The 13,337-nt window shown below is 40.4% G+C and overlaps 1 long non-coding RNA gene across 1 annotated transcript in view; it reads right to left on the bottom strand.

Annotated features, from left to right (window-relative positions):
- The window catches only part of LOC141585010 (uncharacterized), a 182,838-nt gene extending 170,793 nt beyond the window's left edge, over nt 1-12,045 (bottom strand). The window contains exon 1 of the long non-coding RNA XR_012518292.1: nt 11,994-12,045. This is a non-coding gene — a long non-coding RNA (uncharacterized LOC141585010). The remainder of the gene's footprint in view (nt 1-11,993) is intronic.
- Between the last annotated feature and the right edge of the window lie 1,292 nt (nt 12,046-13,337).

The raw sequence follows: 13,337 nt of genomic DNA, 5'->3' as shown, positions 1-13,337 counted from the left end.
GGCTCTAATCAAATATGACTGATGTCCTTACTAAAAGGAGAAATTTGGAGACAGGCACTAATGGAAGACGAAGTGAAAAGACAGGGTAAAAACAGCCATCTATGGCTGGGGAGAGAGGCCTGGAACAGATCTTTCCCTCCCAGTCCTCAGAGAACCAATGGCTGGCTCCTTGATTCCTGACTTCTAGCCTCAGAACTATGAGATGATTAATTTTCCATGGTTTAAGCCACCCAGTTTGTGGCACTTTGTTATAGCAGCCCTTGCAAAATAACACAGTCTAAAGGAGGGAGCAGAGCCTTGCCCTTTCTTGGATTCTGAGCTTTCCACCCTAGAAAAACACCACTTCCTTCCAGATTCTGAAATTGTAATTCTTTCTACGGACCATCCTATATGTCAGCTGCTTGTAGCTCCATGGGAGCTCTAGAGAGGAAACGTTAAAATCAAACTGTGAATAATGACACGAATGCTCAATTAGCAATAATGACATACATCGGAGTCAAGGTTCCATTCTCTGAAAGCATCTCAGGATTACTACTCCAACTGCCTGGGAATTATAAATTATTAACACATTTATCTACAAAGCATAACAGCACACTATTATGAGGAATCTCTGTCCATGAAACTTACTGGTCATTCAGAGGCCTAATAATTTACTCTTTGTTCTCTAAAGTAAATATATTCAAGTTATATAAATAAAACCTACTTTGAAACCAATATTTTTCCTCATGGAAAAGCAACATGTTTCTTCCAGTAACTTTATCCACTTCATCATATCCCCTCCCACATATACACGTGCACATACACACACACACACACGCACACACACACACACACACACAGAACCTAGAATCAGACATTTAGCATTTGTATACATTTTGTAAACTATTATCTTCTACCCTTTCAGCTAACTCTGGGTCACAGCAATGTACAAATGCTTACAGAAACAAACACAGGCTTTTACCTATTTATGCTTTTCCTTTGAAAACAAAATGTCTTAAAATTCTATCTAATACATCACAAATGTTTCAACAAGTTGTTTTTAATTAATGTCAGAGAAGCTATAGAGGGATGTATTGGAAAATTTTGGAAAACAGAATGTAGTTAAAAGAATCTTGATTTTTTTTTTTTTGTTACAATGTGTCTGCCACATATTGTTAACATTTTCAGAGAATCTATTGTTCAATGACTATAAAAACAAGTTACAGATATTGTTGTTTCCGTCACAAAATATTTGACTGTACCAATAATGCCTAAGCAGTACATAAACCAACATTCGGAAAGTCCACATTCATTTTACACCCTATTTTTAACTCATGCCAGAGTAGAACAACAACAACAAAACTCAGTAAGAAAGGAAAATGACTTGCATTGTTTGGGGACTTTCCCATTCCCAAATATGAACATATATTTGTTTCATTTTAAATAATCCCTTATAATTTGCTAATTACCTGAGCAAGTTAAAATTAGTTCTATTAAATTCAATTTTCCCTTTGCCCCATATAATTGCATGTAAAAATATCTCATAATGAAAGGAGTGTGAACTTTGAAGTAACACAGACCTGGGTACAATCCAGTCTCTTTCATTCAGGGGCTGTGTGGCCTGAGGCAAGTTTCTAGGCTCTGCTGCACCTCAGTTTCTTTAGCTTAGAAATGAGGATAATGCTTACTTTACAGGGTGGTGGAGAGGATTAAAGACTCTGAATCAAGTATGGGCTACACTAATAAGGGACAAGACTGAGAAGTGCTATGGCCCTTTCTGAACATGACCACACCATTAACTCTCAACCCTCACATGATTCCACAGACAAGGCCCATCACCAACAAGGGGTGCTATCGCCTTCCTTTCCTCTCTAATCTGGGCTGGCCAAGCAGTTCCCTTATTACTAAAAGGATGCAGCCAAAATGATGCTTTATGACTTTCCAGAAGAGGTGAGAGAAATCATGCAGCTTCCCCTGATTCTCCTGGTTCATTTGCTTCCCTGATAGTCCTTCTGGGGACCCAGCTACCATGTTATAAGGAACTCAAACCACATGGAGAAGAGACATGGAGGTGTCCCAGGAAACAATCCCAATGGAGCCCAGCCTTAGAGTATTCCAGCCCAGATGCTGACATGTGAGTGGAGAAGCCTCCGGGTGCTTCCAGGCCCAGTCGCCTGAGTTACCCCTAGTCATCTGAGTCTTCCCAGCTGAGGCCCCTGACTTCACACTTCTATGCTGTATGTGAATCCTCACCCACAGAATCCTGAGCATGGTGAGATGGGAGATGTTTTATATCTCTAAATTTCAGTGGTTTTTATGCAACAATAGGTAACTGGAGCAATGCCAATAATGTGCTTAGAACTGTGCTGCCAGAAAATTAACAGGCCCCCCACATTTGGGATTCTAGATTTCAAACACGTGGGATATAGTCTGTCAACACACTCTCTAACTAAGGAGCAGCTCTTTCTTCTCTGAGCCCCTGCAGTGTCTCTGCAAAAGTGGGAGAAAGTCACAGTCCATGATCTGCAACCATAGCACTAATTCCACACATTTTAGTCCTTTGACAAAGTACGGCAGAGCAAATGTGGGAGAAGATCGGGCAAGGACCACCAATGCCACAGCTATGCTCTCCACTGGTGTCATCCAACATATCACTCTAGCTAGATAATCACTTGATCAACGCATTTGTCTTTAAAATGCAGACACCTCCTAGGAACCTGGGACTCCTTCCTTACAGAGCAGAAATAAACCAAATAACCTCCTTAGAGTAGAAGAAGGTAGTACATTTTGGAGATCAAGCTTACGTGTGGGAGGCCCTTGGGTCAGCTTAAGGCCATCAGAGAATACAGACTACCTGAGAAGCACGATACTGGGGGGTATGCCAAAGAAAGGAGACAAAGGTTCTTGAAAAGCAGGTGGGAGAGTGATAGTAAGATTAACTCTGCCCATTCATGGCCTAAATCAATAGAGCTGGTGCTGGGTACTTGCCGGGTACTGACAGGTGAACGCATTGGACCCATTCCTCAGCCTAAAGAAATTCTGTGGGATTCCCTAGGGCCTGGTTTTCCTTTAGGTCACTGAAGCCTCCATGACATATTTGCAAAGCTAAACTGCTCCCAAACCAGCCTTGGCATCCTTCAGGCTGTTCACCAGTGCAAGAAGAAGGGCAGGGGGAGGGGCAAGAGGAAAGGGAATTTGAGGGAGAAATAGAAGGGGAAAAAACATAAGCCATCTAGTGCTTCCTACCTACTTTTTATCTCTCTGGGTGCAAAATCCTTAATTATAGGACTGGGTCTTGTGCTAACATGATTACTGTACCTAACTCACAGCTAATAAATTATTTATTAAGTAGAATTGAACTAACTCTGTGCAGTATTTCCAGAATTTACTATTCACAAGAATTTACTGAATATGACACAAGAATGGCAAAGGCTAGGGGAAGAAGTCATGCTCTCACGAGTTTACACTCTAATCAACATTTTTTATACTTGAGAAAAGATGAGACTGTTAAAAATATTTAGTTTGGAGACATTCGCAGGTATCATAAAAAGCTTTTACAAGTAAAAGCCTTCAAAAAGAGACAGAAAATCTACTGGAGCAAAAGAAAATAAAATACTAACTTGCCACCAAAGTCATTTTCAAGGCTATAAAAACCTACTTTCTCTTCCTCAAACCTATTCACAAATAAACTTTCACATTTTGGTTTCAAAACCTGCATTGTTTCAGTTAGATCCATTGTGAAATTACTCTTAAGTCTGTAATTCTCATAGACTGTAAGATTCTTAGCATCCCACATACCAAGAACAACTAGGCGTGGCAATTTCCCTCAATATCTTATTTAAGAAGAACACTTCTCTACCAGGGGAACATCAATCCAGTTATGAAGATCCTTCTACCTTTCAAGGCCACCATTCCCATCTCCAAAGAGCTCTTGACTCTTCAAACATTTTTTGTATTGAGCTGAAATCGATTTTCTTCTGGTCTAAATGTTTTATAAAGCTGTCATTAATGGAATCATTCAAAATATGACTATTCCAATACACATTCATAACAGATTTAGGGACATAGTGAATAAAACTAGATCTCATTCAGTTCAATATGTGCTAGACACCATGATGTTTTAAAGAAAGAGGAAGGGGTAGGCAGGATTTAACACTTAATAAATATTCTTCTTACATTGGTTATTAGAAGCTGCAGTGGCTCACGCCTGTAATCCCAGCACTTTGGGAGGCTGAGGCAGGTGGATCACCTGAGGTCAGGAGTTCAAGACCAGCCTGGGCAACATCATGAAACCCCATCTCTATTAAAATACAAAATTAGCTGGGCATGGTGGCGGACACCTGTAGTCCCAGCTACTTAGGAGGCTAAGGCAGGAGAATCACTTGAACTCAGGAGGAAGAGGTTGCAGTGAGCTGAGATTGTGCCACTGCACTCCAGCCTGGGTAACAGAGTGAGACTCTGTCTCAAAAAGAAAAAAAAAAAAAAAAAAAAAAAAAGAAAGCTCTGTAGATTTAGTAGATTTACAGCAACGAAAGGGAATAGTTACAAAGAAGAGTGCCCAAAAGACAAAATCATGTTAAAAGAATGAAACAGAACAGGAACAAATACATCCAGTGTACAATATAAAACTGCACCTAATAAAAACAAACATTAGTATGGATTTTAAAATAAACAATTCCAAGCACGGAATTTTGATTTACATACAAGTACAAAATGAAACATCTCTAAGATAGCTTTATGCAAATTTTTATAATGTGAGATGTTTCAAAAATAAATTGCAAAGAAAAAATAAGAACAAAGTAATATCCTCTATGTTCTGTTAGTAATACAGGATAAGTAGGCTGCCATTTTTATGCTCTGAGCATGTTTACAGGTTGTAGAAATTTAATTTGTAAATAATTTCGAAACATTAAAAAACGGGGAAGTTTGTTCTGTAAGTTAAACAGTAATGTGATATCAACATCATTAAAAATAAACTTTCACCTGTTACTAATTTTCTTCTTAGTTACGAAGTCATTGCTTGTTTGAAGGAAAAGAAAAAGCATCTTGATGTTGTTTATACAGTTCAAATAGGAGAACAAATCACAAAGATTCATGTATGCTAAAAAGCAAATAAAAGAACGTTTCCAAGAATTTGTTGAAAATTCAACCAGATCTTTTGTAAGTCCTATAATGTGACCCTCAAACAAAGCCTCAGATAGTGCATATTTGAGTTACAAACAGTACTGCAATAGTACATCTGAGACTAATTCTTTTGTATGTACTATCATTAATTGTGGACTTGTAATAAACTCTGAAAATTGAGCCCTATATTACAAAAGTCTTCCACAAACTCTGCCAGCAAAGAAAAAAAGTATTTTGTGTGGTGCCTTTGGTTTCAGTTTTATTATTATAGGGGGTGTATCGTATTGTGTGTATATAATTGTGTGTTTGTTTATAGTTTATGGATATGTGTGTGATTTTGGAGTCGGCTTCCATTTTCAGCAGCAGCCTAAATCCATGCCCAGAAACAAGCAGAAATTGCCCTTGAAGGGTACAAAATGACCAGATCGACCCATTGTAATCTGGGTCATTCATTTGAATAACTAGATCATGACCACAGCTTCAACATTAAGTTTCTGTACTTTGGAACCAAATGTTCTGGCACAGTGGCTCATACCTGTAATCCCAGTATTTTGGGAGGAAACCTGTCTCTATCAAAGATACAAAAATTAACCTGGAACATTGATATAACATCCTATACCAGATAGAACGGTGATCATTAAAAAATGCTGGACAACAGATGCTGGAGAGGATGTGGAGAAATAGGAACACTCTTACACTGTTGGTGGGAGTATAAATTAGTTCAACCATTGTGGAAGACAGTGTGGTGACTTCTCAAGGATCTAGAAATAGAAATTCCATTTGACCAGCAATCCCATTACTGGGTATATGTCCAAAGGATTATAAATCGTTCTATCATAAAGACACATGCACACATTGTGGCACTGTTTACAATAGCAAAGACCTGAAACTAACCCAAATGCCCATCAGTGATAGACTGGACAGGGAAAATGTGGCACATGTACACCATGTAATACTATGCAGCCGCAAAAAACAATGAGTTTGTATCCTTTGTAGGGACATGGATGAACCTGGAAAACGTCATTCTCAGCAAACTGACACAAGAACAGAAAATCAAACACCACATGTTCTCACTCATAGGTGGGTGGTGAACAATGAGAACACATGGACACAGGGAGGGGAGCATCACACATTGGAATCTGCTGTGGGGAACTAGGGGAGGGACCGCAGAGGGTAGGGGGATTGGGGAGGGATAACATGGGGAGAAATGCCAGATACAGTTGACGGTGGAATGGAGGCAGCAAACCACATTGCCATGTATGTACCTATACAACAGTCCTGCATGTTCTGCACATGTACCCCAGAACCTACAGTACAATTATTTTTATACAGATATATAGCCTGGTGTGGTGGCAGGCACCTGTATTCCCAGCTACTTGGGAGGCTGAAGCAAAAGAATCACTTGAAACCCGGGAGGCAGAGGTTGCTGTGAGCCAAGATCATACCGCTACACTCCAGCCTGGGTGACAGAGCAAGACTTCATCTCAAAAAAAAAAAAAAAAAAAATGTCTAGGTCTGTGTTTCCAAACTGGCAACTAGAAGCACTCAGGGGCACTCCATTCAACCAAAGATAAGAAAATAACAAGAAAAAAGATCTTCTGCAAAAACATAATTTAGACCTTAAGAAAAAGCAGAATTCAGGTAAACATTCCATACACAATAGACAATGAGATGTCTGTTTCTATGCCTTACTGGAAAGGATCAAAGAGAAAAATGTCTAATGATTCCAGGATATTCCCAAGTGCTCCCTCCAGTTCTCTCTCTCTTACACACACACACACACACACACACACACACACACACACAAACTGAAGTAGTAAAGTCCATTTAATCTCCAGTTTTTGTTCTACATTGTAAACACACTATGTTAGGAGATTTCAGAATATTTTTAATTTTAACAATATAAAGACATGTATTCTTCCTGTTACCTTACAGCATCGAATATTCTCTCTCTTCCCCAACCCCTCAATACCCACGTGCTCCCTCTCCCTTCCTGTCTTTCTCTCTCCTTTTCTCCCACTTTCCCCCTTTCTCCTCCCTTCTCTCTCCTCTCCTTACGTTTATTGAACAAGTGGCACAAGGCTGTCCTATTCTGAAGTTTCTTCCCCAATTCTTTCAGCATCCCATCATCAAGATCCTACTCTATTTCTTTGCTCTTAATCTCCAAAACTTCCTGAATTAGTAGATTGTATTGCTGCCAGATTTTCTCACTGTCAGTAATGCAATATCACCTTCAATCCGTCTCTCTCATGTACCCTCTCAAGTGTCTCGGTGAATATTTTATTGACAGAGCCTTTTCCTCAGTTTACATTCTTCACCACACTGGAGGCTACTGGACTTCTTGAAATCCTTTCCCTATGGTTTCCTCAATGCATACTACTCATTCCCTTATGTCTCCGACAATCCCTTATCTGCATTCTTTTCCAGTCCTTTCTTCTTATTTATCTCCATAAATTCGGGTGTTCCTAAAGGATGTCCTTCTCTGTTTATTCTACTCTCACTATCTGATGCCTGGTTCAATTTTTACAGCTTCAACTCACAGATCTGTCCGAATGGCTTCCAAATCTTTCTCTGATCTGGATTTCTCTCCCAAGCCACACCTTCAAATCTCCAGCTTTGCATCAAACACTTGCACCAAGGGCCCCTCCCTCTGGGGCATCTCTCACGTTCACCTCCAGCCTCACACTCGTCTAATTTATCACCTATCCTGCTGCCAAATGCACTTCCCGAAAGTTCAACCCTGACCATATTTCTCTTTTTCCAAAACTTTTAATACCTCTCCATGATTCCTATGGAAGAATGCCCCCATCTTCTTTTCTGTGGCATTCCACAGCCTCCATCTATTTACCTTGATTCATACTGTTCACCTCACTCCTCATGATCACCATCAAGTATCTTTCTCTTTAGCTAACATGAGCTACACAGAGTCCCCTACACTTTCTATAATCTCCTTGCTTATGGATTTTCTTTGGCCTGCAACACCTTTTTGTCCATCTCTGCCAGTTCTAAGCCCCACATCAACCTGCAAAGCTAACACTGAATATAAGTGACCATATAGGGTCTTCCCTTTTCTATCCCCACTTCCCAATCATGAGGGACACTCCCTCCTCACCATAAACTTATTAAATATGGTCTCCGCTGAACTGCTTTCCACCTTGTGTATGTTATTTGTGGATATGCATTACATTCCCTATAAACCCTTACAAGGCCAGAGGTATATGTGTCCATAGCATCTGACACAATCCCTGGTGCATGAGACTTTCATCTTTGTTTATTTTCATTTAATAGGCATTAACCGGATACTGTCTTATGCATTGGAAATGCAATGGTGAGTAAAACACAGTCCTCGCTTTTATAAGGGTTATATTGTAAATTTAAGAGAAATGTTTATGCATAAAAATTTTTGAGAAAATATTTAGTTCTTCTAATTGTCAATAGTTTATAGAATGGGTGTTCTTTTCTATGTAAATCCAAAGTAGTACCCTATCAGAGAAGGCATAAGTCAGCTTTCCTCAGGAAGTAGAGAAGAAAGGCTTTGGTGTCACTTCTCTGGCCTCCAGCCCTGGGATTCTCTTTCCGCCTTTCTCCACCGCCAACTCCAACCTTGATTTGTCCATGTTTTACCTCATTCTCACTCTGCCTCTTGCTGCATGGAATCTGGCATTATACTGAAGCCCAGCCTTTGTCCTCCAAGCCTTGACCTTGTTTCCTCATAACTTTTAGGCTAACTATCTGGACTTGATACAAGTTCTAACCATTTTACAAGTTTGCCTTTGTTTTGTTTTTAAACAACAGATAAATGGATGACGCTAGTCCACCAAAGCCATATGGAGGACAATTCTGCAGCCATCTGGTCAGAAACCTTGGACACCCATATTGACTTAAGTGACAATGTTGAAAAAACACAAAAACTCCCAAAACCTCCATTTCTGAATGCAACGTGGTGACAACCATTGAAAAGCCAACTGCACAGGACACACCAAGTGCTGGCTTCCAGCTGCTGCCTTCGGCCTCAGGGGCCAAGGAAACCACGTCTCCAGTTTGAGGTTTGCTCTACTGGCTTCTTTCCTGCGGATAAATGTCATTCCTCTGGAAACAAGGACTGTATTCATCAACTGAGAATTAGGATCATTCTTCAGTCCAACCAAATTTCATTTTCTCAGGCCTTCCATTCCTCTTCCCTCAAAATATGTCTTTGCTTCTCAAGTTCATTTAGGGACTTACTACCAAATGTATAGACTTGTACGCTATCTGCAATATTTCAAGGTGCTAATTAAGAACATCTGCCTTTCACCATAAATTCTACATCACATTCCAATAAGAAAAAGCAGAAGCATCTTCTAGGAAATCTGAAATGCAGAAGATGTATGGTGTGCCCTTGATTTCATTTGCTCTCTAGGATCAACAGAAAGCTCTTATACCTATTTTAAGCAAACTGTCTTCATAGCCTCAGATGCAATTTAGTGAACGACGCTGCACACAGAAGGAATCTGCCTCAAATAACTCACCCTGTTACCTCCTTGTTTCCTGCATACATTCCTCTGTGAGGGACGAAACAGGGCTTCTCGTTCCTTTTAAGGAAATGAGGTTTTTTTCAGAAGGCTTGCAAGCTCAAAATGGAACTCAAAGTCAGCAGTCTTAGGAGTATGATACTGAGCTGTGGAAGGTAAGTTAAACTGGAGCGAAAATCATGGCTGGATTAAATAATTTTATAATATCTCCAAACCATTTATCACATATATTGTTCTGAGTTTTTGGAAATAGCTTAACCTAGGACTATCTTAGTCCCTAGGACTATGTAAAGGATTTTTGGAAGTTACATTAACTCCTTCTTGCTAGATTTGAAAATCATTATAATAATTTACTAAATGGTCTCTGAAAATAACAATGCAGTTTCCAAGAGCACTCATCTTGTTATCCTGTGGCGTAAAGCTCAGCATAAATATATAAGTATATTATATTTTCTTAGGCTAAGTACCTGGGGCAATAATGGGATCAGAGGAAAAGAAACATTAATCTCCAGTTTAGTCCTACTGTGGAAAACCACTGCTCCTCAGCCCCCAAATCCCTTCCACCTAATTCAGGATAATCCTGAGAATGTCTCACAAATATTCATAAATAAGGGGTCTCTTGGTCCCCTATAGTACAGCATGTTATTCACATCTTATATAGCATAATTGATATTTTGGCAAAAACAGTTTCATGGTCGCTTCTAATTACTCTTCATTCAACAACTAGCTTTTCAACATGTTTTCTCAAGCACATTGCTGGGTACTAGGAATTAAAAGAGTAAGCAAGAGAGACAGCCTCTATCCCTGTCAAACTTGTCTTGACGTTCTTGTTACCCTCCGCCCTGGTTGCCAAAGCCACGTGACTTCTCTGTGTTACCCCAGTGGTCTCTTCAGCTGCCTGCTGCCTCCCTTGCACTGAGTCCACTCACTAGGTTAGCAGACAGAGCACCTTGAGGTACCTTTCTTGCTGCAGTTTTTTATATTAACCTCAACAAGTTCCCCTGAAATGGACCACCGACAATTCCAGGGTCATTATACGAAACAGAACTTGAAACTACCTGTTTCCCTAGAAACAGCAACTCCAGGCAAAATGTAGGCACACTTTCTGCTCTCAGGATGACCCAGAGTTAAATATCTACTTAATCTGTCACGAAATCAAGACAAATCAGAAGACCAGGTCTCTTACTTGCTATTGGTATTTTAAATCAACTAATTGTTCCCCCAAATTCTTTAATTCATTCATTTTAAAAGTACAATAAAATGGGCTGGGCACGGTGGCTCAAGCCTGTAATCCCAGCACTTTGGGAGGCTGAGGCGGGTGGATCACGAGGTCAAGAGATCGAGACCATCCTGGTCAACATGGTGAAACCCCGTCTCTACTAAAAATACAAAACATTAGCTGGACATGGTGGCGCGTGCCTGTAATCCCAGCTACTCAGGAGGCTGAGGCAGGAGAATTGCCTGAACCCGGGAGGTGGAGGTTGCAGTGAGCTGAGATCGCGCCATTGCACTCCAGCCTGGGTTAACAAGAGCGAAACTCCATCTCAAAAAAAAAAAAAAAAATGTGGTAGGGATAAATTTAAGGATTTTGGTTTAAGTAAATCATTTCCTCATCATTTTACTCTACTACTGGAACCTATAATGCAAAAATGACATGGAATCAATGAACCCCAATGTCTAATTCAAGATTCACTCCTCTTTCTTTAATGCCATCATCAACCACTTCAGAATATAATGCCTACAAAGCTAAATGCCACGTGACTGGTTAAGATCACTAATTAAATCAACACATATTTAACAGTTCCTACACAGAATAAAAATTACTTCCAACCCTTGCCCTAACAGTATCAGCATAAGGAGGTAGGAAGGAGCCTGGGCTTTGCAGCCGTACACACCTAAGTGCAAATCACCATTCCACGCCTCACCAACATGGGACCTGGGCAAGTCCCTCAAACTCTCTGAGCCTTAGTTTATTCACTTTAAAAATGAAGGCAGTAATGCCTAGATTAGAAAGATTTCACCAAGATTAAAGGAGTATGTAACCCACTGCCTGGCACATGTGAATTTTCTCTCTTCCAGGTGATTATAAATCTAATAAAGGATTTGGACAAATACACAAGTAACCTCAATAGAAGGCAATAGGAGGGAAATACGATAATAGCATTACAATCAACCCGTGTAGACTTCAAAAGGAGATAGCAGTCCTTGCTGTGATCAGAGAAAACTTCAGGAAATGACGTCTGAACTAAGCCACAGAGAATGGTTAAGGTCTGGGTAGGTGAAGCCGAGGGAGGACTTTAGAAACAGAGAAAATGCAAGATTGAAGTCTCAGAGAGAGGAGACAGCAGGACTGAGCACTACCTGTGGGAGAGGACTCACCCTGCTGGCACAGTGGGACTTGGTGTCATGGTAACAGCTTCAGATCTTCTCACAACCTGTAAGTTAAAAGAACTGTAAGACTTAAGCCCAAATTGCCTGTTGCTTTTGTTTGTTTTTTTGTGATGGAGTCTCACTTTCTAACCCAGCCTGGTGTGCTATCTCAGCTCCCTGCAACCTCCACCTCCTGGGTTCAAGTGATTCTCCTGCCTCAGCTTCCCCAGTAGCTGGGATTACAGGTGCCTGCCACCATGGCTGGGAATACTTTTTTGTATTTTTAGTAGAGACAAGGTTTCATCATGTTGGCCAGGCTGGTTTTGAACTCCTCACCTAAAGTGATCCATCTGCCTCAGGCTCCCAAAGTACTGGGATTACAGGCGTGATCCATCACACCCGGCCTAGCCATATTCTTGATGAAAATGATCACAGAACGTTCTTTTCCCTGACTGGCTCAGCCTTAGGAACCTGTTTCTGAAAGCAGAATTATTAAGTTATCCCTGCCTCCACCCCCTCTTATATTGCCATTTCTTGTGTCCCTTTTCTTGAGACCTAAATGCGTCACATCTATAACCTCTAACAACCAGAAGGTAGGGTCAGTCTCGCTCCCCTACCAACCTTCTTACTGTGAGCAATAAAGCTTTTGTTTTTCCCATCTGTTTTCTGGTGGTCTTCTAGAAGGTTTGACACTTTTGAGAGAAATATAATAATCCTATAATATTTTTTCTTTGCTGAAAACCTTTCCAGGGCCCTAGATGAAGAGGAGACTTGTCCTGGGCCATCTCCCTCCAGAGCTACTGACTGCTCCTTCTGAACTTTTCACTACACTTTTTCAGGTAAAGTTCTCAGTGAAAAGCCCAATGCTGGGTTCACAGTACAAACTCGGGCACATCAAGGGGCCCGAGGGTGTCAGCTCTATTTTCAGGAAGGTTGTAGAACCCTGATGGGAAGGAACCAGAAGTTGTTACCGGGATGATTTTGTTTTTCTATCACTAAGAGAAATGGGAAGAGATGGTCAAGAAACAATGGGTTCAGGAAAACCAGAATGAAACCTTTAAATGGCTACAGAGGAAGAGACCTTCCCAGCAAGAACGGCCTGGTCAATGAGGGCAAAATTCATGCATTACTCTAGACTCATCACTCAGTCATGGAGAATGTAAAATAAATGTAGACTAATCATTATAATTGTAAATGCCATGTGAAATGGTCTACTCCGGGTCCCTATTTAAATTGCTTTGTAAAAAAATAAAAGGCTTTTGCTTGGCACACTTACACAGTGAAAGGTTATTATCTTTTTAATAAGAAGGAGGACCATTTTATACATATACATGTATTCTTGTAGAAGAAATG

This window comes from Saimiri boliviensis, chromosome 7, assembly GCF_048565385.1.
Source record: "Saimiri boliviensis isolate mSaiBol1 chromosome 7, mSaiBol1.pri, whole genome shotgun sequence".
Taxonomy (NCBI): Eukaryota; Metazoa; Chordata; class Mammalia; order Primates; family Cebidae; genus Saimiri; species Saimiri boliviensis.
This window is presented reverse-complemented; position numbering and strand designations above follow the sequence as displayed.